The following is a 27,855-nucleotide window of genomic DNA, read 5'->3' on the forward strand; positions in this document are numbered from 1 at the left end:
TTAACACAGACGCGGAGAGAGACCAATTACACAGCACCGCCATACTCCAAATTAGAAACTATTTTCGCCCATTAGTGGCCAACTTCATAATCAATTACACGTTAAAATTTCACAGCGCTGTTTCGGGAGCTCTATGTTTGGATAATCGGAGTTTGTGGTCCCAGGGCGAGCTATTACGCGGCTGCACGGGCCATAAAGGTTTTTGTTTCGGCGGAAAATTTTAATGCATGTTCCGAATGCATTTAACTGCGCCAAAAGTTGCAGTCGAACAAATTAATTTATATATGAGAAATAATAGCGGTGCAATTGCACGTTTTGAAGCTCCAGGCTGTTGAATAAATAATTAAGTTTTTCCAGGTTTGGAAATTCAAACTTCATTAATTAAGTAGCTGAAAGAGAGAGATTTTTCATGACAGAAATAGACAACTATCGTATCGATTTTGAGTTCTTACAACAGACTTCACCAACCCTAAGCTGAAACACTACCTAACACTAACATAATTATTTTCTATCCCGGGTAAATAAAGGATTTTGACAGCTATTTGGGAACCGAAATACTCGCGGATATGGTCGGGAGCAAGAGCTAGGAAATGATTACCAAAATTAATGACGTCCTTGTACTGCATACTAGACGGCTATTTCCGATCAAAAACCACACCGGATGTGTGTGGTTTTTGCCCACATTTGGCAAAATAAAATAATTTCATTTCACTTAATTTAAAAAAAAATGCGGGCTGCAACTCACTTTTGCGTAGTTGTCACACTAATTTTGACAGCTTTATAGAATACAATATTTGTTTAGAATGACCCATCTAGACGTCTAAAACGTTCTAAAACTATTTTAACCCCGAGTTCTAAGCCCGTATCAATTCAAATGTATCTCTTTACAGGAAGCTTTTCAATCAACGTAAAGTACTCCTAACATCTAATAACCATAATAGCTAATAAGACAAATCTTCGAGTCCATTTAAGGCAGCGCGTAATAGGATAGAGTGCACTCTGCTAATCATAATTCATCAGCGAGATTAAAGAATAAGCGCGAGGGAGCCTGCGCCCCCCCTCCCCCTCCCCCTCAGCCGTGTGGAGACAATATGATTGCCACACCTGCGGAAACGACTGGAGTAACGAGCCGGGCTAAATAATTCAACCAACTACACCCGACTTGTACTAGGCTTTACTTTGTAATTTTATTTAAAAAAACCGGTCAAGTGTGAGTCGGACTCGCACACGAATGGTTCCGTACCATCTATTTTTTTCCATCGTACTACACACACAACACTTTTTTATGTGACTACAAAATCACTTAATTTTGAGGATTTTTCAGACGTACTAAACAGTATGTTTCAAATAAATCTTCAAAATTTTGGATATCCTAGAAATCCACTTTAAAAGTTATAAACTTTAACTTTCTATAAATATGTTGTACAAATACAAAAAAGTTGCAATATTAGTCATTACTCATTACAATCATTAGTCTACAAGGTTATTTATCAATGCTGAAAATTATTTACATTTTTTTCAACCAACGGTAACGTTTCTAATTTCCTAATTTCAGTAAATTGATAAAATAAAATCTTTTTATTGATTCGCACGTTCAGAGTGCCCTGATTTATTTTTATGGAAACTTTTTGACTTTTTACCAGCAGAAAAAACCAATTAAGGTAATATTATAGCTTACCTAATCTATTTCTGATAAACTAATCAACTATCGTTGAATTAGCTCATTTATTCTTAGAATAATAATTGTACCATACAAATAGGCCTTATTTCACAGAAAATTAGTATTAAATTATACTTTATTTGAAATAGTATTTGATAACTGTAAATTTTATAAAAACTATCTGATATGGAGCACCGAAAATAAAAGGATACTGACTGGGTGACACAATAACTAGAGCCGCCGCACCGGCAAGAAATATTATACATCGACCTTTAGAATGAGATTTCGGCTTTGTAGAGCGTTCTCTGTCACTCATATATGTGACGTTTTGTCGGTCTCAACGACAGAGGCAACGCTCTACGAAACCGCTAACTCTTTCTAAAGGTTATAATTTGTTGTTATGGTTCAGGTTATATAGGCTACATTTTATACGAACCAAATTGATTTGACGCATGTTACATCCAAAAAGTGGGGGTCTCCAAAAATTTTCTTTTGCTATTGTATCGAGTGAGATGTCAAATTAAAGAAGAAAAAATACTGAGGTCATAAATACAAATATAGTACAATATTATAATATACCAAGCAACAGAAATCCAATTGAACTATTATATAAATATTTCAGCGTTTATTAAGAGGATCCTAGTCGGGTTTCAGTTTTGAACTTTATTTGAAATAAAGTCTCATAAAAATGTAAACCGTAATGATAGCAGAGCATACTCAACGTTGAGATTCAACAGCGGCACTTATTTAGCAGATTGCTTTCCTTTAAGTTGTTCTTTAATCTAGCAATGTACGCGCCCCCCTGTCTCGCGCCGCATCTGCCTGCACATCCGATGTATCTACGAGTAGCTCTGTTTGTTCTCCAACACCTACTTAATGAGTAGTGTTTAAAGCCTCTTTCATTTACTCAAGGCTCGATTTTGATATGCTGTTTGCATCTCTTTTGATGACTGGCTCTGTTGTTGCCATCCTGGAATTTCTGCTTTGCGATGCGACGGTGCTAAGATATTTTGCCGCGCTAAAAAGTATACTCTCTAGGACGCATGTCAACAGATTTTTTTTATTATCGTAATTTTTATGGGACTTTTGTGCGAGACGGACATGCCAGCAATACTGTAGCTTAAATTACTTAATTGAATGCAATAGATACAAATGAAGAGATATTAATGCGTATCATGCAGAAATACATATTTCAATAATCGATTTAAAACCTTCTGTTGACGATATACTGAGAAGGTTCGTAAAACCATCTATATTTTATTACTTTTACTTATAGATATGTATTCCTACACAAGAAGAATCTCAAAAAAAAAGATTCCGACGAATTGAGAACCTCCTCCTTTTTTTGAAGTCGGTTAAAAAGAACTATGCTCATCGACTCTATCAACTAGCAGTAGAACTTTTATTCACCCGAGTATCATTTAAACTGCGCCTAGCACTCGGTGTTCGTTAAAAGCAAAATTTCGTTAATGCCACACGATATTGGATTACCGTCGCTACCGGGCCGCCGCAATAATATAACGAAATTCAAACATTAATAGGCTCAAACACAATCACGGATGGCCACATAATCGAGTTAGCTGCTATTCGGCTAAGCCCCTATCGCGATCTGGCCCATTGTCTGTCGCCCGTTGCGTTGATCATGAGGACCGATTATTGTGGCAATTTCGTGTTTATTGTTTTCAGGTGTCTCCGTCAACTAGTTTAAGGAATAATCAAACCGTATCAATGAATCGAACTAGCTCGTGAAATGTTAGTGTAACCGATTACATCCAACTATGTACCAGAACAGTTCACAAAACTATAAAGTCGACCACCTTACAGCCGCGCTTTTACAAAATTATGCAATTAAACCAAAACAATTAAAATTATCTAATTTGTAAAATGTTTAAGAATGAAAAAAGATGTGAGAATTACTGAAGTTAAGGTCATCGAAATATATCCTCTAACAACGACAATTCTTTGCGTATTGTAAAACACACTTTATCTATAATTAGACCGTAGACAAAAAATAAAATATGCATCTAAGTATAAAACAGAAGCAGACTAGAAATGCTATCTTCGAACGGTAGGTATTAACGGTGAAAATGCAGGCTTCGATAATAAACCAAACCAAGTCCCTCGACAGCCAAAGTAAGTGATACTCAGGTAGAATATACGCTCAGAAAGTTAAAAGTTTCACAACTGTTAGATGCAACTGTAAGAACAAATAAGTAGATAGAAGCGGTGTCAAAACTGCCAAAAACAAAACTATAAAGTTTGCTTTATAACCCGGTAGATACCGCTTTATCTATTTGAGATGTCGAACTCAATTTGGATCGGGCAACTGGACCACAGACTGGACTTTCATAACATACAACTCACACACACGTATGTTTACAACTGCAGATAAAATAAACACATTTTTAAAGCTCGGAATTTTACGTAAAGAGCAAAAGATGTTTACTCGTAAGTCGTATTTCTCTCTAATTAGACTAATTGAGTATTAGCAAGGAATCTCTACATAGAACTCGTTAATTTTAACTCGTAAAAAAGTTTGTGATTTTACATTTTTAGGTAAGTATAGTACGCGACGTGTCGACATGGCAATCGGGGCGCGCGGATGACTTGCGGGTGTGGGGGGCGTCCCCCCGCCTCGTACCCCAATTGCCATATCGACCTACCTACTTATAGGTATTATTCTCAGTCTCTATGATAAAAGTTTTCAAGTTAAAAACGTGAGACCAGAGCTGAATTAATGTGCCAAAATATTATATCAACATCATCACTATCATCGTTAACTGACATGATGTCCACCGCTAGACATGGTCTTTGATTGGGACTTCCACACGCCACGGTCTTACGATGCCTGAATCCAGTGGCTCCCTACGACTCTTTTGATGTCGTCAGTGCACCTAGTGGTGGGTCTGCCAATGCTGCACATTCTGGTACCAGGTCGCCATTCGAGCAAGTTAGGACCCCAACAACAATCGTTTTTCCAAACTATGTGCCTTAACCGTTGCCACTTCAGCTTGGCAACACGTTGAGCTAATGTTGGTTACTCTAGTTCTCCCAAGGACCTCCTCATTTCTGTTTTGATCACGTAGAGAATCTCTAAGCATAATTCTCTGTGTCTCCCTTTGAATGATTCTGAGCTTTCTTATGAGGCCTATATTAATTAGCGGTCGTTGTCTTTGATCCATAACATGTCACTGGTATTTGGCAATACGCACTGTTCGAAGACTGGTCTTAAAGCACTGACTCAAAATTATTTGGAGGTTGTATCATCTATACTTATTGACAGATTTACGCCAGGCCCTCTGGGTGATTCAATAGTATTTTGGACTCGAATGGATACGTAACACTGGCTCAACCCCACACGCAGGAGGAGTATTCAGTGCGTAGGCGGTTCGATGATGTTTACTTATCTAAATTATTATACCTACCACCGATTCCACTATCATATAAAAGCCATTTCTATGCATGACAGAATATATAATTAAAATTATTCTAATTAACTTGAGTGTTTCAGTAATAAAATTTAATAAGGCGATAGATAACATACATATAAATTAGTGACGAGTATCGTTGAGCTTTCAAAACAAGTTACAATAAAACCGCGCTATCAAACTATGTATTTTATTGCGATATCAAAAGCGATGGTACCCTAGTGGTTAAGACGCCCATCTCCTATTCGGGAGGTCAGGGCTTCGGCCCGCCTATCACCGTTAGCAGCTCTAACTTTTCGGAGTTCATTATATTATATGTGCGTTTTATCAAGCAATTAAATATCATTGCTTTAACGGTGAAGGAAAATATTGTGAGGAAACCTGCATGCCTAGGGTGCCTCCATAATGTTCTCAAAGGTCTGCCAATCCGCACTGGGACAGCGTGGCAGACTATGACCTAAACTCCTGATTCTGAGACGAGACCCGTTCTTGGTAGTGGGCTGGCGATGGGTTGATCATAACGATAATGATGATTGCAATATGGCACAATAATTCAAATAATTTGATAATTTAAAAATATAAATAAAGAGACACTAGCTGACTGACATATCAACATACTGCTCGACTCGCTGTGTCTAGAAACTTCCGATTTTTCATGTAGGTACTCCTCACTAAAAAGGATTTTCGAAAATTCTACTAGCATTTTATAAAACCTAAATCTACGCAGATGCAATTATGAAGAAAAACTATACCTATACTAATCATTAAAACGTCCTCAAGACAAAAACATGTATTTTTGTTATAATGTGCAATTGTGATTAAGAATATTAAGTCTGTTTTTTTATTCATGTTAATATAATAGCAAAACTGTCTCCGTCTGTCTATCTGTCTGCTACATTTTCACAGAACATCCGTATAACCGATTTAGATGAAATTCGGTAACTAGGTAGCTTGTATTCTAGAGACGAATATAGGCTACTTTAATCTTGAAAAATCACAGAGTTCCTAGGATTTTTGAGACATCTAATCCACTTGGACGAAGCGCCGACGTCATATATTTCGTACAAAGATAGCTTGCATCCTGGAAACGGAAATAGGCCACTTTTAAATCCCAGAAAACCAAAAAGTTCCCACGACATTTTAAAAAACCTAAAACCACGCGGACGAAGTCGCGGGCATTAAGTAGTAGAAAATTGTTCCTATTTATTTACTTATTTGATAATCTATAAAGTAAAAAGCATTTTATTTCGAGTAAGGGATATGAGTTATGATGCGTGTTAACATAATATAACGCATGTGTAACGGAGCTGTAATATTAGCCAATACTGCTGATGTTTTATTACATTATAAAACAAACGTCTCAAATTAATTACGAGACATACTACAGTCACCATCGCAATCGATCGTAAAGAATCTTTCATAGCAGTTGTAAAATGTTCCAAATCGTTGTCATGATAATTTATGAAGCATGTTTATGGATGACTTTATGACAAGAAAATTTCTACATTCCCGGAATGCTACAAAAACTTATGTCGAACATATTATGAACTTAAGAAAATGCTTGCCAAAAATAGTACTTACAAGTAATTTTTATATCTGTAAAAAGGGACGGACTGAAATGTATATTTCGGCGGCAACAGCTCCGATTAGCACGTTTTACAAGATGAGCACAAAGCTAAATTAGTAAACGAGTCGCGCGGCGAGGGGCAAAGTGAATTAAAGCAACTCCGAGCCTATTACGTGAAGTGAGTTATAAAATAAAGCCGCGGCGAGTAAGTTCATACATTACAAGCCGATAACCAGACGAGACTTCTGAGACACAAACCAGTCCCTTTTAGTGAAATTGAAAACTTTTTCTGTTACTCATACCGCGCCCGCGACACCACTCAATTTAAATCAATTGCTTTTTATAATTAACTTACTCCATTATTGAAGTGCACTCCCTCGTTACCTCAATTAAAATTCAATCGAGATGTAAATCTATTAGAGAACGAGTTTTTCTGGAAGAAGTAATCAAGTAAATTGTTTCTCAGATAAGTGCTATACAGTACACACCCGCTCTACGCAGGAAACTGGATATACGGTATCTCCTACTCATAATTATTCCATTTACTTTAATATTCAACGTTTTCTGCTACGTGATCAAATATGAAGCTTTATCTCTGACATCGCTTCTCCATTTCAATAGCTATCAACATACAATATCGGGAATTAAAGGGAATTAATAAATTTGATTAGTCCGAGTTCCATTAAAAATATTACGATATAATAGTGATGGTGCGGGCGGGCGTGTGTCAATTCTGACATTATGCAGTCGCCCTCACTAATGCAATGAAGATCCCCCAGCTCCAGGGAGTGCCACTTTTACCTAATTCTTATTAAACATTTATTAGCTTAGACAAAAGCTATCGGGAGGTATCGGTCGATGTTTTATTTATGATCTCTTATAGGATTGCTATTTTCACATTCCGACAAATAATAGACTAATGTAACTAGTTTCGGAAACAATGAAACTTCTCGGACAAAAGTTTATTTCGGTATCGGATATGATTTATTGCGGACGTTGAAATATTTAAAAATATAGAGATTGAAATAGGAGTTTGTCTTGTAGCAATGGATTAAAATAGAATGCAATTTTGTTCAATTGCATCGAGAAGTTGCCATTGGCTCGGTGTGATCCCACGGTCCTGTTGTTCAAAGCCAGAAATAGTTTAATCAGTGTTATGCGAGCCATTAATTAAATTACACTTGCCCTGGGCAGGGCTGCAAGAAAATTGCTTTTATTTGTGGGGAAGTTATTCTATTAAATATTCATTCGTTTGCGGCCTATCGAGTAACGTCTATTTCATTTAATTAATTACTTATTATAATTTACACGGTCTTTTTAGTGATTACATTTTTTAATGCATCTTATTGAATATGCAAAAATTAAGACTTCCTGGAAGTAATAAATAAACATTTTTGTTGATGCAGTCTGAATGAATGATTGTAAGTAGGTAGGTAGGTAGGTAGGTAACCTATCCATTTTGAGAAAATTGCAATTTTAAAAAATTTCATCTTATTTGATTTAGTATGGGGAATCCTGATTATAGTATTTTAAAGCGGTGATAACCTAATGGTTAAGATGTCGGCCTCCTAACCGGGGCGGTCTGAGCTTCAATCCCGGACCCGCACTTCTAACTTTTCAGAGTTATGTGCGTTTATCACTTAGGAAAACATCGTGAGGAAACCTGCATTCCTGAGAGTTCACCATAATGTCCTCAAAGGTGTGTGAAGTCTGGCCATCCACACTTGCCCAGCGTTATAGACTGTAGCCAAGGCCTTCTCATTCTGAGAGGAGACCCGTGCTCAATAGTGAGTGCGGGCGATGAGCTTATGAAGAAGATAGTAGTAGGTAGTTCCAATGTGGTCCCTACATTGGAACTACCAATCAAAGTTTAGCCTGATAAAAAGTACTTTATTAAGGTGTATTCTTAATTAATTACCTGAGTAGGTATAATTTTTAAAATATGTAAAATCTAAAACAATTGAAAACGTCGTAGCTTTTGCAACGCTTTAGTTCGAAAGATCATGGTTTCATTAATGTTTTTATTTTATTTCCATTATTGGATTATGCCCCGGAGAGGTGGCTATCAGACTAATTTTTCAATTAAGATATGTATTCAATTTCTTAATGACGATACGCGTAATTAATTTCAACAATTTGGGGTTGAAAACATCAATTTAATAAAGTAGAATTATTACTTTTTTACACTGTAATCCAATTTAAATTAATTAAAATATATGACCCTTAAGCTAACTAAGTAAAAAATGATAACGAAATTGCTTGTTTTTATTTACCTATACATACATACATTATACCTAAATTGGTAGGCTACATCATCACTAACAATTTTGTAGTGCTGCATTTATTTTCACAGTAGATAAATCTATATTTTTGCGCCAAAACTTTTACTTATATAATTATGTACCTACTTACATAATTATATAATTATGTATTTAGGGTTAATCGCCCAAGCTAACTTTTGTGTAAAATTCAAATTAGGATTAACAAAAATGTACTGTCTTATTTTTTTTTATTTACTTTGTATTGTGTCAAAATCTTTAAGTGTTGTTATGCAGTTATAGTAAGTAAGTAGGACAACAATGCATTATTACAATAGTTTTTACGAATAGTACCTACTTAGTTATTTTCTTTAAAATAATGAAAATATAGTACTTACAAAAATAAACATGCAACTTTCCACGATCAACATCCCAAATATAAGAAGCATATAAGAAGTCAGTGTCCAAGCGTAATATATTTCGAAGGAAAATAATACGTACTTTATTCAGTATTTAAATGAAAACTGAATTACTTAAAAATAGTTACTTAACCAAAAACTGACTTAAGTACCTACTTAATTTAAAAAATAATCAAAATTCACTTACAAAAACAAACGTGTTACTTTCAATGTATTCCCAAAGTTAACAACCGTTAGTGTCGCTGCATATTATAGTAATTTTATTACCAGATATTACGAGGAAAAAAGTACTACTGAAAACCGTAAACACAACGACATTAACAGGACACGTGTTCCCGATGCCGTACTCAAGTAAAAACTGAATGAAATTGAATGGTCGCGCCGAGCCCACGCACAACACTATCATCTTCCTGTTGATAAGGCTTTAATGAGTCGCTTGTTCCAATGCACTTCCCAACTGATAATGTGTCGTTATATTGGTAATTGCTCATTTGATTGGGTTTTATTGGAATCATCTTTTGTATGCAAGTTTTTCCTGACCAGCAACACGTAGTCTAGCTATGAAGCATGTACATGTAAAATACAAAAGTTTCCCATTTTTCAGTGTTCATTCCGGAGAAATGTCATAATATTAGGTATCAATTACCAAAACTCAGTGCTTTTTCCGGAGAAATATCATAATCTTAGGTAGCTACTGGTCAACAAAAATCTGGCACCTGGAGTCAAGTAGTGCTCCCGCATTGCTAGATATTCGAGAAATTTGTACGTTTTAATCTTTTTGATATCAGCTTTTATTGAGCTTTATAATTTGTTTCATTCAATTTTTAATGTTTTAAAGTGTATTTTTTAATATAAAATTGTGTTTGAGCAGCGCAAACTATAACTGAACAGCTAATTCTAGCAACTAACAATTCCAATAATATCTTAGTTTAGCGTTTAGTTTTAATTTAGCTATTCAACTTAATTTATTTTCAAGCAAAAATTTTAGAGCAGATCAAAATTGCAAAATTATTATAATTATTTTTTTCCTTTTAAACTTACCTACTAGACAATCAGTCAATGAGAAATCCCTATATTATTAACCTTATATTATGTAAACTTAGCTAACAAAGATGAATGAAACTGTAATTTCTGTAGGTACTTAATGATTTGTAAATATTTTAATCATTTTGCGGTTACTTGACGTATAAAAGACAATACAATTAAATTAAAATCATCTATTTATGTGCACATAAATAAGGAAAATGAACATTTTGTGTTTTTACGTAAACAAATATTACGTAGCATGTTATTAGCGTCATTAAAATCAAAGTATGTACCTACCTACTTTAGATGACTTTCCGAGTTATGAATGAAGTATGGATGAGGATAAAATCATGCTTCCTCACAATACTTCCCCGGTTTAGAATCTATAAAGATAGAATAATTAAAACTTATAACATTATTGTTTAAAATATCGACATTCAATTTAAAAAAGAAGGCTTTACACTAAATTGGTGTTGTAAGGTAACTATTAACACTTGTTGCTTCAATTCGAATGACAATTGGCAATTGGCATACACAGTTCCTATATAAAGGGAACTATAGAAGAATCATAGTTTATTTTCGAGATTGCACGCGCACGTGGTAGAAAAAAAGAGTAATATTATTTTTCAATTCCCATACAAAGGTGGTCGGTGCGCAGCGGCAAATTGGTTGTATTGTGAATTTGGGCAGTGCGTGCCGGGGCGCAGATGAAATGTTTATTTTCAATTTCCGCCATTTTCCCAACGCGCCGGCCGCAGGATTAGGATGTGAAACAACGACACTATCGCTAGATAGTTTTAAAGAAACACACCGTTTTATATTGGATTTTTTTACTAGTAAAAATATCAATTGAAACCTATCGAAACCTATTTCAAAACTTTGGTTTTTGGACCTTGCATTTGCTAAAATAACGTAGGTACCTATTGTAATCTAGAAGTCTTTATTTTCGGGCTTTTTTAATTTAAATTTTTAAACAATAACCTAACACCTAAAACCATTTTAACATCGAAATAATCAGATAGGTAGGTACCTCCTTCTGCTAAAAAGTTCTGTCTGGAAAATATTGGCTTATTTTTTATATGAAATCGACTTGTGAAAGATCGTAACCTTAAACCGCAGCATTGTGCTTCATTCTTGAGAGGCGTTAAGCGGAATGAAAGGGATTGGTCTAAATCGCAGATCACGAACGCTTAATCTGCCCTCTTAAAGCTCTTAAGAATCAAGCGGTACGAATTGTTCGTAGGTGCTAATTGCGTATAATCGCTGACTGACGAGCGTGCTGCACGTTTTCAATTCAAACCCACGACCTTTTCGCGATCACTGTATGCTAAATGCACTATTAAATGTTATTCGTAATCCGAAACTAAAGGTATACCATTTCTCACAAATTCCCAAAAGATTTCAATTGAAATCGTTCTCATAGGTTGGATGTCAGTTCACTTACCTAAAACATCAGGCCAGTCTCCCTACTTTCTTACGCTCTACAGGCCTAAGTCTTTTAAGAACTGCTGGTTAACAGGCATCGGCTTCGCTCTGAAGGCCTATATTAATAATAAAATAAGAACAGAAGGTCAATTCGAGAGACACTATTGGGAAGTAAAAAATGAATAAAATCTGTTCAGCTCGTTTTTGAACGCCTCCAGACAGACTGAAGTGGCGCGCCGGGCTGACTATGTAGGTACTACAAGGTAATATTTACCTATAATAATTAAGTGATAATAATGATCATTTCTACTTAAGCCTGACTAAACTACGAACTGGATACGGTACTTGCCTCTTGTCGGAGAAGCGAATAGGTATATACCTAAGTGGGAATGCAAAACGAGGCCACAATGACTAAACCGATTCGGCTGTTTAGTATGGAGATAGCTTATCCCCGAATGCTTCACGCGCTAATTTTTATCCATGGAAACAAAAAAGGTTCTGTGGGATTTTTTGAAAAACTTATATCTATTCACGTTGACGAAGTTCCGGACATCATCTAGTAGGTAATAATATATTTAATATGTACTTAGATAAAAAAATACTCCGAAAAATTTTATACAATCCATCCATCTTAATTTTATAGTTTAAGTAACGTGAGGGGTATGAAGCACCGAAGCAACTTAAATATTGGCATACTTTATTGCCCGTGTTTGGTTAAGGCTTCCTTTGAGATCTTGCTCAGGATCCGCCGTCGGCGACTAGATAAAGGGTTACAGCCGACATACATATTGTCTCCACCTCGAGGCATGCTTGTGTGAGCTGATGTAACGGAAGCTGTCCTTTCTAAAATATATTGCCTTATAATTCGGACAAACTTCCTAATCCTGCGTCTATAGAGCTACTAACATACAATCTTTAGACTAATTTTAAACAAACTATTCTTTTCCGCATATAGCGCTACGAACGAGACAGTACTATATTTAGATCTGTCATTTTAGCAGTTTGGAGATTATGTATAGTACGCGACATATGGAGATGGCAATCGGAGTGGGGACGTTCCGCACAAACGCACCACAATATTATTATGTATATAATGTCCTGCAGTGGTTTGATGATATTGTAGGTAGGTACTATCTCAATTTATATTTTGTACTTATATCAAGCAACATGATGACCTCATGCGAGAGAAGCCAATGCTAAATATTTCTAAGCCAATAACAAACTACTTGGGTAAAGTACTTACTACAATCTTAAACTTATTTGTTTAATGTCGTCACTATAAGCAAACCAATTTTCCTTTGTCGAGGAGGACAACAAAATGTAATGTTTGTCTGCATAATGCAGCAATTTACTAGCAACTCGCCATTTGTTTGAAAGGGCCCGCAGACGATTGTCTGTCATTTAAAATTAAGGAGTTGTGTTCGCTTTAAAATGGCTGACATCGACATGGCATTAGATTTCGATTTGACTGAAAATACTTTACTTAGTAGATAAGTGATAACATAAATGTTAGATTCCGGGAGAAGTTACTGAGTTTTCTACATATTACGGTGAGATTTATCAACATGATTTAACTTAGGTACCTACTTATCTTTTTTCACCACTGTAATAGTTGTAGCATAATCACTAATTAAGGGTGAGACCCTTAAGTAGTGATTATTCAGGTACACAATGATAAAATACCCAGTAATAATTTTTCGCGTTTTTTGTTGTATCATATCAGTAGTCAACCTGTCTTCGTTATTGCTAGCGTTCTGTTTACTTTCTGTATATATACCTAATCAGCCCAGGGCAAAAAGTTTTTTGTATTAATTCTCTAATCCATCCTACCTATTAATATTATACAAATGCAAAAGAGTATCTATCTGTCTGTTGCTTCTCACGACCCGTCAGCTTAATCGATCTTGAAGAAATTTGGTTCAACTTCAGAGGCACCTTGCATCCTGGAGACGGACATATTATATAAATTACTTTTGGTTCTGGAAAATTAAAGAGTGCCCACCCACGCAGACGAAATAGCAGGTATTATTTAGTCTGTTACTTATAGGTACGTATCTATACCAAAGAATACAAAAATGATACTTCTTATGATGTACAAATCTATTAAATTAGATACGTAATTTGATCTTGATTCACTTAATTAATTTTTGATGATAATAATGTCAATACAGGCTCATAGATGTCATAACAAACAGATCATAACACTAAACCAAATTAACTTAAGTCACCATAAATCAATAGTAATAATAATCATTAGGTAGCAATAACACCTTCGATACATGCCGTGTATAGACTAGGTAGGTAGTCGAACCGAGGCGCGAATGCCAGCGCGTAACCGGAATACCATTAGGACGGGCGGCTTATTAACTCTCTCCTTTAATTAAATTATTAGAAATCTCGAACCGGGCTAATTAACGAAGAATTCCAACATTTCGGTCCACCTATCGGGTATTAATTAAAATTGACAAAGCCGCGGGCATACGAGCTCGCCAAATATCGCCTCTATTAATGAAATGATCACTCCAAACTAATTAAATTATGGAGGTAATGGTGCGTGCATGTGATACCGAAATTTTCACTAGTGCTTGTTACACCTGCACTGCTTTGAATTTTCATATAAGTCCTCATCATTTATTTTAATTTTTATGTCCGACACGTAACTTGACAAAACTTATTCCTCTTTATCACGTTACCTCCCAAACATGCCATGTCTCTTCCCGGTTAATGTGTTTCGTTTTAAAATACATCTAACATTATCAATGTAGCAGGAAAATGCCAATTTTTTCCAATTCTTACCAATTTACAAGTACCTGAGGCCCAGCTGGCCCTATAATCCGACCCTAAAATGGACACTAGGTTCTTAAGGTCCTACAATGGCGATCTTGCATCGGAAGACCCCACTAGGACTAGGGGGACGTTGGATTCAGGCGGCGAAAGACCATGGCGTGTGGAAGATCCTACAAGAGACTAATGTCCAGGTAGTTGACGCACCTATACCTGTTGAAAATGATAATGGTGATATCTAATCTCTAATATATATAATATATAAATACTGGTAAATCTGAAAGTGTGTAGCGTTTATTTGTTACTAATACACGCCTCAAGCTTAAAAAGCTGAAAAAATCAAAAAATTATGTCCTACACAACGTTTTCTTCAGAGTTTATCTCCGTACTAAATGACAGCTCTACGAACAACTTGAAAAGTTACATTAGAACATCTGTCGTGTAGTTTTCATGACGCGTTATATGTTTCAAGCTTTAAAAGCTGAAAAAATTCAATTTCCCACAACCGGGACATGAAAGAGTCGTAACGGTGTAAAAGGCACGGCACCCGCTAGGCGCAGCGGCATTAAAATGAGTAATTATAATAAAGCTGATATGTCCTCATAATTAACTAAGCCTGATGAAGAGTGCTTTGACGAGAGCAGGTGATAGGAAAGCAGCTGAAGCGCTGAGATTTACTTGCATTGCTTTTATTTGGATTTTTTCAATTCATCACTACCCATATTATCAGTATAGGTACTCATATTGTGTGTTTGTTTGTTGGTTTATTGGTTTGTTTGTTTGTCCTTCAATCACGTCTCAACGGAGCAACGGATCAACGTAATTTTTCAACGTCACTAAAACTACAAAATGAGGCAAATAGTTATTGGTATTGGATTGTGTTCTGGTAGTATAACAATAACGTTAAGTTTTTGCTAGTATACTGGTTACACCCTGTATCTTAATCATTTTTAACTAAAAGTCCGAAAATCAATTTTCATCGATATAACTTGAACATGACGGATTTTCGCACAAACTTTCCTGCCTTATTTAACCTCCTCGGGGTGGAATTTCAAAACATTATCAAACAAGTGTCTTTATTTTTATTTTTAACGAAATACCAATTTTCATGCATATGGCTTGAAAAATGACAGACTTTCATACAAACTTTCAGAACTCTTTATTACAACGCCTCACTTACATTGAAAGGGAATGGAAGCAAATTTCTAAAATATTACATAGCATATTGATTTTTATCTCCACCTCTTAAAATACAAATTTCTTGCCCAATTGAAAAAGTCGCCGGAATGCGCGGGAACTCCCGCTACTTCGCGGGAATTTTCTTTCTCTTTGACTTTCCAAAAGCGTATCAGTACATCAGTCAATGCGTTTATAGATCGGTCAGTGAGACAGGTAGGACAAGTCTTTTTATAATATTAGAAGAAGTGTAGAATGAAGCGCTGCAGCGCTGGCGTGGTCCCCGCAGCAGCACTAGCGCTAATTAGACGGAGTGACAACCCACTCCCGCCATAAAGCGCCGCAGATTTATCGCCACAGATTATTTATATTTTGTTTATATTATGTTTATTAGGCTTGCCCTGCGCCCCTCGCAGCTTTCCTGCTAATTGAATTACTCAGATTTTTATACGTGGCAATACCATACCTGAAGATTTGATTATATTCTGAGTAACTATCACTACGTCATCATCATCATCATCATCATAATGAACCCATCTACTGAGCACGGGTCTGCGTTCAGAAAGGGAGGATTTAGGCCATAGTCCGCCACGCTGGCCTAGTGCGTATAGACAGATTTCATACACCAAGTAAGCAGGTTTCCTCGCGATGTTTTCCTTCAACGTTAACGAATTGCTTAAAATGCACATAGCTCGGAAAAGTTAGAGGATACCCGAAATCGAACCCTCGACATCCCTAATAGAAGGCCGACGTCTTAACCACTGTATTTTAAGTCACAAACTTAAACCTCTTCTATTATTAAATCCACAATTGATTTATTTTATGTAGGACAACAGCTAATGTCTCTTTTGCTACTGTAGGCTGTGACTTTAACACTTGCACCGGTTCGGAAAGCAGATTCTACCTACTAAAGGATCTGGCAAGAAGCCCAGCAGTTGCTCTTTTCAAATCTTTATGATTTGAAGTTACAACATTTTCAATGTAACATTCACTACACCATCTTGTGGGCAACTGACAGATCCGCCGATTGCTTCCACGCAACTTTGTCATTAAGGAATTAATCAAATTGTATAATAACCTCGACTAAATAGGTGTGTTTTAGACACTTTAAATTCGTGTACAGAGAAATAATTTTTTTTTTAAATTATATCTAAATTCTTATTAACCTCTGTGCTGCGTGAAAACGTGTACCAATTAAATTAAAATTAATGTTAAGTCAAATAGTAGGTTAATATCGCTTAAACGTGTTGTAGATACGCTATTTTAATTAGCCTAATTTATTCACCATATAATTGCTTAATGATTTGATACAGGTTTTGATGCCTTTGTTAATAGTCAATTATTAAGCAGACTTTTGATAATAGAATTTCCATTTAAAATTATCACTAGGTAACCAGGTAACCCATAGCCGGCTCAATACAGAACACGGGTCTCCTCTCAGTATGAGAAGGGTTTGGCCCTAGTCCACCACGCTGGCCAAGTGTGACAAGACTTCTCACATCTTTGAGAATACTATGGAGAACTCTCAGGCATGCAGGTTTCCTCACGATGTTTTCCTTCACCGTTAAAGCGAGCATTAAAACGCACATTACTCCGAAAGTTTAGAGGTGCGTGCCCAGGATCGAACCGCCGACCTCCCAAATAGGAGGTGGACGTCGTAACCACTAGGTTTTCACGGCTTAAAATACTGCGTTTCTTAAAATTTAAAAGTCATTGAAACACTTTGAATGGTTTTTTTAACAAAGTGGATTACGCAAATGTAACCTGCATATTTTTATCTCCAAATATAGAAGGTAAGAGTTATTTCATTATTTAATCTTTTAAAATTAAGTAGGTAAGTATACGGACGCAGCGTTGGAAGACCCCCACTAGGTGGACGGACGACATCAGACGAGTCGCAGGGAGCCGCTGGATCCAGGAGGCGCAAGACCGTGGCGTGTGGAAGTCCCTACAAGAGACCTATGTCCAGCAGTGGACGTCTATTGGTTGATGATGATGATGATGATGAAGTATACCGCCATTCGATATCAATAATATGTGGGATTAACTCTATTTCTAATTTTAAACTCTCTTCCAATGCAACATCAACTTATGTACCTTTATTATATTACAGAAGTCAATTACGCGTGACCCAAACACATGTAGATTGTAATTAAGTACATTGTGGATCATTAATCATATAGCACAGGAATACTAGTTATTTTGGCAATCGTTACCTACTATGATTAACAGCGTCTCCACCCGCGCGCCGCTATGATAAATTGACATCAAAAATAACCACTATTTTAATAACGAATCCAATTTATAAACGGCATTGCTTAGTTTCCGTTTCAGGCCACGCGTATTAATACCGTTTTATTTATATTATATAAAGTCAAATGAAATCATTTCTTGTTCGTAACAAACATACTAATACTAAAAATAAAGCAGAATCTGACAAAGGGAAAGGCGGCTACACATAGTGGAGCTTATCCCAAAAGTATAGCAAGTCAAGTTATGTAGGGACTCGATTGCGGTACAATGACAGCTACAATGGCACGTTTGCAATCACTGCTGATTGGTTGACGCTCGCTCACTATTGGCTACAATGCATTGTTGCAACAAGAATACCATAAATTCAGCCAATCAGAACAATTGAGATTATAATAATGATCAATCAATCATTCATGATGCAGTTTTCTCGCAATCGATCAGCTGATTGTCGTCTCTACCGATGGACAATCACAGCTGGACGTATAGGGAACTTCGTCATTTCGCTTGTGGCCAATGGCTCTCTGTGATTATGTCGATGTTGTCTGAATACCTTGTGGGGGTCTACCAACACTACGTTTTCTGATGCAAGATCCCCAAGCAACTTAGGAACTAAACATCGAACTGTTGCCCTCTCCGCTTCTGTCATTTCAGCTTCGCAAACCGTTATGCTATGTCTGTTACTCAAGTGCTTCTACGGATCTTCCCATTTTTCTGATTTGATAACGTAGATAAACTCGCTCCACCATAATGTTAGGCTGGTGACTCTGAACTTTTACATTAGTGAAGGTCTCAATGTTATCCAGCCCGTTTCCACTTGTCGCCTGTCGGGCCCGGATTTTAATCGGAAGTTCCAGTGGCAGAACATTTTGACAAAAATCGGTTTCAGGCAAGTGTTCATATAAAATGTTCTTCCACTGGAACATCCGATTCAAATCCGGGCCCGACAAACGACAAGTGGGTTAGTAGAATAGGTATATATTGAAAAATATTCCTATATAATATTATTAATTATCTACGTAATTCTTACTAAATAGAAGTCATGTGTGTCTACAAAAACACAGCACTAAAATCTCTATGAACAAAGCTACGAGTATAAAAACAGAAACTTGGCGATTTTAAGATTGCCTCCATGAGGTATATTTACGTATTATTTTATCATTAAATAATTTCGATAGCAGATATCACACAAATACAACTTAAAGAACACGAGAAACAAGGGTCCACATCTGATACAATATACCACGAATAACAAAACCAAAGTTATATACCAAAGAAATTGCGACACTAATAAAGAATATTTAGAATTAAATTCGCAGTAGCGATGTTTAAAATCGCAGCCATGTCCTTATCCACGGACATCGCTATCCGAGGTTGTATCTTTCGTTGATTTGTTGCTTGGCTGTAGTGTGTTCTGAAGCTAATTAATTTTAATTGGATCGCAATGCATCTATTGTGCGCCCGACTTTTGACCCCTGTGCTCTGGACGTAATTTCAACTCGTTATGTTGCTCGTACAAATCACTGTTCCTAGAAATAAGTTCATAATAATTATTGCTGGGAAATATTGTGTACATTTTAAGATTCAGGTGTTTCTGTCTACTTATTGATATTGTTACAGTGAAAAATTGTTATTTCTGATGTTCATTATAAGACAAGTTTTAATTGTTTTATTCTGTGAAGATTGAATAGTTCATTGTGTAAAGTTTAGATTAACTACATATTCGGTATATGCTGGTATGGTTGCAGCACAATTCAATACACTGCAGTAGATGTTATCAGTGACTTGACTTTGAATACGCTTGCTCTTAATCCGTGCATTAGGGTCATATTAGGGCTGCCATATTTAGGAACTCCTAGATGTAAATAATCAATCAGTTACTTATTAATAGAGCAAAATGATACTAATCTTTACGGAAAAATCCAGAAGCCATGATTACAATGTATCATTAATAAGCTGAATGAAAAGTTCCAACGTAAACAAGAGCTAATTACCTACTTTAATAATATAAAGCAAGAAAGACGATTCCACGTGGACATGGTTTGTATAGTTTTCTAAATATATAAAAGGAAAGGATGACTGACTGACTGACTGACTGACTGACTGACTGACTGACTGACTGACTGACTGACTGATCTATCAACGCACAGCTCAAACTACTGGACGGATCGGGCTGAAATTTGGCATGCAGATAGCTATTATGACGTAGGCATCCGCTAAGAAAGGATTTTTGAAATGATTTGAACACCGGATATAAATCTGTTGTATCTAGAACTTCCGTCCAACTTGAGCCTTTAATGTGTATGCAAAATTAATGGTTAAATATTTCTTATCCTATCTTATCTACCTAATAGAATGTTTGTAATGCTCTGACAGAGTCTCATATTAGTTACATTTAATACCCTAGTGATTGCACGTAAACACAAATTAATGAATAAATAAAATTAAAGAAATGACTTCTACTTAGATTTGATAGGATTACTAGCTGATGCCCGCGACTTCATCCGCGTGGGATTAGGTTTTTAAAGATCCCATGGAACTCTTTAATTTTCCGGATTATAAAAAGTAGCCTAATGTCACTCTCCAGGTCTTTATCTATACCTATACAAACGTCCCATACCCATGCATAATGACGTCAATCCGTTGCACTGTTGCGACGTGATCAAAGGACAAGCCAACAAACTAACAAACAAACACACTTTCGCATTTATAATAAGAGTACTGATATATCAATCGGTAAATTACTGCTATGTACCAATGACAGTGACATGTCACCGTGAATGTGAACGGGTGGCAACCCTACGTCACATTCAGGGTTGTCGCTCACCATTCACACTTGCAACAAACGCCATTCATTTTACGCTCGTGTGCCTCCGCTTAGTCTTTCAAATTAAAACGCCAAGAAATCTCTGTCGGATTAATGAGATTAAAAAACAAATACTCTTTTGATCTGATTTACATTTTCTTGATTCAAATCGCATAAAAAGATTTATTGCAAAGTTACAGGTGAGTACAGTAACTTCCTCTTTATGGACATCTTATTTTAAACACAATTCATGTATATTAAGTACCTATATATTTTTAAATGAAGTAACTATCACATCAATCTCCATCGTAACATTCCCGCAGATTTTACGAAATGTTTCTCATTCAAGCCACGAAAGCATATTTTACAGTTCATCTATACCTATTACTTACGTGTTACAAGCTGATGCCCGCGACTTAGTCCGCGTGGATTTAGGTTTTTAATAATCTCGTGGGAACTCTTTGGTTTCCCGGGATAAAAAGTAGCCTATATTACTCCCCAGGTCTTAAACTATACCCATGTAGGTAAATCACGTTGATGTGTTGCTCTGTTGCGTTGAATGACAAACCAACAAGAAATGAGACAATGCTCTACTTACATACTCGCTATCTCCTTCTAAAGGTCGATGTACATTATTTTCTGCCGCGTACTGTACTTACCTATCTCATTTTTTCCACTCATGTACATAATCTGTACTCGTCTTCAGAAGAACAATTTCGCATGTCCATAACAATACACGCTTGCCATATCCCATTCATTTTGAGGCGGCCATTATACAAGTTGACAGTAGCTGCAGGCAAGGGTCGGTTTATGAAAAAATGCAAACATTCTACTTGTTTAATCTCATGAGCAGGCTAATTGTGCCGGCAGTGACGATGGCAGGGGGAGGCACGTGACCCGTCACTCGCAGGGAAATTAAAGCATTCCGTTATTTTCAATTCGCGGCGCGACTATTGTAGAGCCGTTTTGATAGGCCACTTTTATCAGTTTTTTTATTTATTTATTAAAAATATTTTGCACACTTATGGTAGTTATTACACATTGAAAAAAAACACAGGGATTTGACCTCAATGCAATCGTATACGCCCAATTCAAAATAATATAAAATTGTAGTTACTTAATTAATGTCATACACTACCAGTATCCACGATGAAGACTGTTGGTAAATTATTTTCTGGCTAATTTTATCAGTGGCACATCTTTAAGAGCCGTTAACACCTGAGTTAACTTAACTGACAAAAAAAATAAAAACCGACTTCGGACATTGGCACCGACCCCAAAAAATATTATTATGGAACTATATTAACTCTTGTATACATAATATATTCGGTAATAAATTAAATTATTTTTCAATTTTTAGTGTTTGTGTATCGAAGTCGGTTTTTTTTTTTTTTTGTAAAAAAAAATTATTTCACAATTTTTAGTGGCCCCATGGAATTATGCTATGACTGGTTAAAAATCTACTGTTTACTAAGCTATTACACTGATCGCGAGCAATTTACTCTTATCCGTTGAGGAGTTCCAGTATCTATCTTCGAAGATGTTCATCAGATCTTCACCAAATTTAAATGGGACCAACTTTGAAGTATACCCTTTCAAACAAAAAAATAATTTTCAAAATCGGTCCAGGCGTCTTCGAGTAATCGGGGAACATACATTAAAAAAAAAAAAAAAAAAGATTCCGACGAATTGAAAACCTCCTCCTTTTTTTGAAGTCGGTTAAAAAAACAAATCATCACAAACTTCTTTGTAGATAATAAAAGATGCGTATAGACAGGTTGAGATGGCAACCGGGATGGGGACACCCTACACACCCGCACAGCCACGGCGTTAACCCGATCCGGGCGTCCGCGGTTGAACGTGCGGGTGTACCGGGCGTCCCCACGCCTCATACCCGGATTGCCATCTCGACCTGTCGCGGACTATAAGTATGATAATTTAATATATGTGGTTTTTGAAAGCAAGCCTCTAGAAGATACTCAGGAAGTAATATACTAGATTGATGAATGTCCTGCATACTTTTAAAATTTTAGCGGAACGGATACCATTTTTTTGGAATTTTAATCAGTCATTTTGCTATTTTTATTTCTTACTGCAACCGACGGAGCCAAAAGCACTTTTATAAAGCCAAAAGTGGAATGCAAAAATTAAAAAAAGGACTGCGTGTGACTAATGGACAATAATATCTGGACGGCTAGTATCAAAGTAATATCGGCAACCGCCGCTGGCGTAGAAATTTTATTAATTAAAAATCACCCCTCCCACGTACGGAACACACTGTACATTATGCTTTAACACTTTTAATTAAAATTTCTTATCACTAGTCTTTAATTATACTCTTTTTAAAGGTGATGCTATATTTTCTGCAATATGAATGAGGGCTCCATAAGTATTTCAATTATAAATTTTTGTCCCATCCCCTAATACAGAAACCATTCCAATGTCAAACAGTTTTTATTAGAGCTAGTAGCTATTCAGACATATCGAAAAGGTCCGTATTATTACAAATTTTATTTATATTAAAGTCTTCATGGTTTTTCTCGCGGATGACCGTGAGAAGTGAGAACATATCGGCAAGTAAGAAGAGGAAGGAGAAAGGATGACTGATAATTATTATTATTAACCCTTAGCCCACATCAGAATGTAGTAATTAATCAGTAGGTACTTTAATCAATGATCTTTACAATTAGTTCTCAGCACTTTAAACAACCTATCAGATAAGTCAGGATTTAATTTCTCAAAACGAACCAGGCCGCATATTATGTGAACTAACGATATTCTTGTGTCATCAAATTACATGAACTATCCTCAATTACAATCATTGTAATTCTCACGTATCACACAGGGAAAACCATCAACGTAGCGCAACCGGATAAACCTAACCTAACCAAGAGATTATACCAGTCCACACTGCCAAGCGATTACCGACACTCGATCGCTGAAAAATTATATATCCGGCGTCCACACAGTGCTATTAGGAGACGCCATTGTCTGCTCTTAGGTGCTGGCAACTGAGCTTAGGTACACCCGCGCTCTCTGTGTATTCATTGTCAGCCAGGGTAAATTGCCAACCTAGAAACCAACTTGACTGACAGTGTACGGCAATTGTTCAGGCCCTTACCCTTAATTGGCTACACACAGCGCGTAGTTTTAGTGAGGGTAAGAGAAAGCGACCTTCTCAAGCAAATCTCAATTAAAAGTAACCTTTATTCAAGTTCTTTACTAATAAGTATATTACATAATATTACGACCTCTATACGCTATATAAGCTAACTCTAATACCTAACTGTTTGAAACAATTAACTAAATCCAAATAAGTAAATTGGGCACCATTCATTTACTTAATCCAAAGCATCAATGTTATTAAAGCATTATACGAATAAGTAATATAGACACGAAACCGCATTATTTCATTAACATGTCTGCCAAGCTTATTCGATGCAGTCCACATAATATTACGCCGGCGATTTAATAATGGAATAGAAGTCTGCATTGAACAAACAAACTATTTTTAATTTCCGCTTCATTTAAACGTGCGTAGCGATATAGAAAAAATAGCAAACATTCATAGCGAATCCAATAGGCTAATCGAGAGTTATTAAGCCCCGGTTCGACCCACCTGATCGCCTCCCGGCTATAATAGAAATACCAGGGACTTATTATTAAAATTGCTGCTAAATTGCTCCCCGCTCTCCCCTTGAAATTCGGTCGAAGGTGAGTTATTGAAGATATTTTGTACTAATGTTAGCACTGTCGTTCGATGTTTGGTATTTTTAATTGACTTTGAAAAGGAGGTACTTTGGTCCTCTGTTGGCCTTTCTTTACTTATTTTCAGGCATCTTTCATACTTACACTGTAAACGCAATAAGTATAATTTGTAATCCTTGGCCTGACTTACTTATAAACGCGCAAAACTAAACAAAGTGCGTTTCCATTACGTGTTTGAACGCCTTTCTTAGTGAAGTTTCTTACATGAATTACAACTTTTAGGAGCCGGATTTTGGTGATGGTTTTTCATGCTCTCTCTTACGTTTGCGAACACTTGATCATTCACTCAAAAAAATTCGGATGTGTGAAGGCAGCATTGAGCTAAGCTGTTTAATGCGAATATAGACTTTGAGCATGAATTGAGAAGCAGATGCTTCAGTCCTATTTGACAGTCTTCATGGGGCGTGGGCTTGAAAGAAGATACCGTTATTTTTTATAGAAAACAAAGGCACAGAATACTACTATATCAAAAATACTATAACAAAGATTTTCTCGAAAGTGGGTCACCATACACGGTCTCCCTCCCGCTTTCCTCATCCACCCAATTCCACTACCTTCAAGGTTGTCAAACTGCGGGCAACTGGAGGTCGTCCCACACTGCGCTTGCTAGTACGCGGTCTCCACTCCAGAACATGACTGGCCCAGCGTATCGATTCTACGACAGGCATGGCCTGCCGCTTCCACTTCAGCTAGTTAACTCGATTTGTGTCATATAAGGCTATATTATTATCTAATCATATATTTAAGTATAAAATCATAGATATATATAACTCGTTATTGTCTAAACCTCAACGTCCAGTGTGCCAATAATACGCTCAATTAATTAGCAAACCGAGTGATGTGTTCTACGTACCTACTTACCTAATTAATATCCCAGAACCGAGCCAACAATACCCTGTTATTATAATACCACTGACTGCTTCTGATTGAGTTACATACAAACAATATCGTCTAATGAACGTCGTACAAGATTATGACATCAATTATCCTTTGTCATTTGAAAACATGTTCGTCATGCAATAAATAATTCGCGACAGGTCGAGATGGCAATCGGGGTATGAGGCGGGGGGAAGCCCCGCACACCCGCACGTCACCCGCGCTCACTCGCACCGGGTTAACGCAGGTCCCCACCCCGATTGCTATCTCGACCTGTCGCGTACTGTAGTCGTGTTATAGAAAATAAATAATAGGTATGCCTAAGTAAATTACTTCTGATAGAACCTTTGGATTGCCTGAGCTATAGTTTCTTTCAGCTGCAGTGAGGGGGTGAATTTCAGCAGTAAAGGCGTCCGTCGAAACGTTCGGGAACGGCTCGGGAGTCAGCAGCATCTGTTACCACACTGCCATAGTAAAATTTGAGCTGCTTCTTGTTTAAACAGTATCGATGGCTACCAGAGAGACCATCCAGTGATGCATTGCGATTACTAAAACCATTCTGTTTGGATAATCACACGCATATTTCTATTAACATCAGTTAGTTAGTTAGTAGAGTTATTTTTTATTTCTCATTAAGTGTATTTTGTATACCTACTTACCTAAATTCTTTTGAGAATAAATTTTGTGACTTATATTACGTTTTTAATTCTAGGCAGTTTACAACATTTTTCACACAACCGGAAATACTTTTTACCAACAAAAGGAGTGTAATATTTTCACTGTAATGTTGCAGTTATGTATGGGAATTTCTTTATTCTACCATAACTTTTAAAATTCTGAACAGAATTGAACGTATGGCAGCAATCCACCTACATCATCCCGAAATACTGAATACATTACCTATACCTATATTATATTTTTTTATAAAATTCAATGTGGCGGCTGTATGGCGCCATTTTCAAATTTAAAAAAATTACTTTATACCATTGACTTATACTTAGTTCGTCTCTAGTCGTTTTTTTTTTAATCACCTAGTCTTGTTTATGCGTGATACGAGTAACTCTCCTCAGACAAATGTGCGCGAGACGCGAAAAGCGATTCGCTCGCTTAGGTAGTTGCATACTATAGTTATTTTCACTCCGCGTCCTTCGCAGGATTCGCCTGGATCCGACCGAAGCTTTAACGCAAAAGGCTCTATATGCATACACGCCCCAAGCAAACCGTTCAATGTACGAGTGGGTAATTAGTTATTGTTGAGACCGCAGCGACCGGCCTGCACCAATAATACGCTCAATTAATTAGCGCACCGAGTGACGTGTTCCACGTACTTACCTAATTAACTTCCCAGAACCGAGCCAACAATACCCTGTTATTATAATACCAGTGATTGAGTTACATACAAACAAAGTGCCGTACCGCGCAGTTTGCAGAACTTGTATTGCAAAAACATTACACTGTGTTGTAATGTGTCGTAAGATCAGAGTCATACATTTTATATGAAGACGTGACATCCACACTATATTAGTTTGTCGCGTCGCGTCGTGGCATTCTGGCGCACTGACACTTATGATTTACCTGCACAACACAGTGATGTGTTTGTAGCTTTAAACACTGCCTTATAATCTCTGTTCAGTTTCTTTTTTATACTGGAAAACGTCATAAGTAGCCGCCTTACGTCCCTAATCAATCGTGTGTGCTGCTGGCTGCGCTATACAGACGTCATCTGCATTTTCAGTATAAAAAATACTTTGCGTGCGGCGCTTGTTGAAATGTGCGATCATCTTTTTGCATTTACTTGAGTAAGCAGTTTAATTCAGTGTAACCCAAAACGTGTTGTAGTTTTGTGTTACATACCTGTTACCTACGCCTCAGATGGGTTCGAAATAAACGCGATAGCCTTGTTGCGAGGCATAGATAGCTCTTATTGTGCTGTGAATATTTTTTGTGACAATAGGTACTGTTTTGCTCTCGATTAGTAATATGCACAGGCAAATGTATTCGAGTAGATCAGAATTAATTATCGTGGAAATCGCGGCGAGTGGCGACCAACTTTGCAGCAACAATATTACATTCGCCGTTTAGCGCTAATTGGAGTTTCGAGTAACCTATTCGTACTTTCCCAGTAACGAACCTACAATCGTTCAACAATTACCTGCTGTTATTGTAATACCACCGACTGGCCGATTGGGTTACAAACAAATTAACTGTGTATGGTTACAACGTCGGATGATCACTCCTCATTTAAAACTGTAGGCAAAGAGACGCTATAATATTATTAGAGACTAGCTTAGGTATTCCCGCGACTTCGTCACACAAATTTCAAACCCCAATTTCACCCCCTAAGGGGTTGAATTTTCAAAAATCCTTTCTTAGCGGATGCCTACGTCATAATAGCTATCTGCATGCCATATT

General features: G+C 36.7%; 1 protein-coding gene across 3 annotated transcripts in view; it reads right to left on the bottom strand.

Annotated features, from left to right (window-relative positions):
- Positions 1-27,855, bottom strand: part of Bx (Beadex) — a 72,144-nt gene that overhangs the window by 14,824 nt on the left and 29,465 nt on the right. For 2 of the 3 annotated variants that reach the window (XM_034969368.2, XM_069499139.1), the window contains exon 1: positions 9,520-9,692. The exons of the other annotated variant lie outside the window; for it this stretch is intronic. The gene's annotated coding sequence lies outside the window, so the exon portion shown is untranslated. Of the gene's footprint in view, positions 1-9,519; positions 9,693-27,855 lie in introns of those variants that run through there. 3 annotated transcript variants of the gene reach the window in all.

This window comes from Maniola hyperantus, chromosome 6 (assembly GCF_902806685.2).
Source record: "Maniola hyperantus chromosome 6, iAphHyp1.2, whole genome shotgun sequence".
Lineage (NCBI taxonomy): Eukaryota > Metazoa > Arthropoda > Insecta > Lepidoptera > Nymphalidae > Maniola > Maniola hyperantus.